The sequence below is a fragment of the Bombus impatiens genome, unplaced genomic scaffold, assembly GCF_000188095.3.
Source record: "Bombus impatiens unplaced genomic scaffold, BIMP_2.2 scf_0197, whole genome shotgun sequence".
Classification (NCBI taxonomy): Eukaryota; Metazoa; Arthropoda; class Insecta; order Hymenoptera; family Apidae; genus Bombus; species Bombus impatiens.
The window spans coordinates 450,333-451,099 of record NT_176616.1 but is presented as its reverse complement, the minus strand read 5'-3'; the positions used below and the strand labels follow the sequence as shown (position 1 = coordinate 451,099).

The window sequence follows — 767 nt, the reverse complement described above, 5'->3', positions numbered from 1 at the left end:
GTGTGGTACGAGCCGTGCCGCCGTATGGTCGTGTCGTGTTCATCGTGGCGGTGCTCCGTCGCGGCGATCCACTTTCCCGTCTCTCTTTCTTTCGCACCACGCACGGCCATAGTGGAACGCTGTGTACGCGTGTGCGCGAGTGTCGGCCTACGCGCACTGTATAAACATCCCGTACGGTTGGTGTCAAGGGCGAACTCGCCGAGGAAATTCGGGCCACATGTCGTATGTAGTAATACGCGGTCCGTGTTGTTTGTATACAAAGAGGGTAGCGTCCGAGCGACTTTGCTACGATAAAATGGATATATAGGAGTAATGGACGGATCGGAAAGGACAGTCGCGTTACGAAGCACCACGTGGCTTCAACGGAATAGAGCTTCTTCGGTAGAACGAAGCGAGGTCGGGAGAGATATCGGAACATGGAAAACGTGAAGTAGGCGCAATGGCGGAACCTTTGGCCGGAAATCGCTCTACCGGTTTCTCTTTTCGTGTCTTACGCGCACTCGTGAACGCTTTTATTTATGGCACGAAGCGAGTTGAACGTGAACGCGTCCCTTGATATACGTTCATGGAATACCATCGCGAAATTCGTCGAAACGAGAAACGGGAACGTGTGCAAGCCATTCCTACGCGGCGAATATGAAACAACGTCGAGGAAAACACACGAGCCGCGGCGAGTAAAATTTGTTCGCGCGAAGAAAACGCCGAAGAAATGATAGACGCGCGAGGTTCGAGGAAAAAAGGGAAAAAGAGAAGCGGGAGGAAAGTGG

At 52.7% G+C, this 767-nt stretch overlaps 1 protein-coding gene across 5 annotated transcripts in view; it reads left to right on the top strand.

Annotated features, from left to right (window-relative positions):
- Positions 1 to 767, top strand: part of LOC100741134 (serine/threonine-protein phosphatase 4 regulatory subunit 1) — a 158,280-nt gene that overhangs the window by 113,933 nt on the left and 43,580 nt on the right. The window lies entirely within an intron of this gene.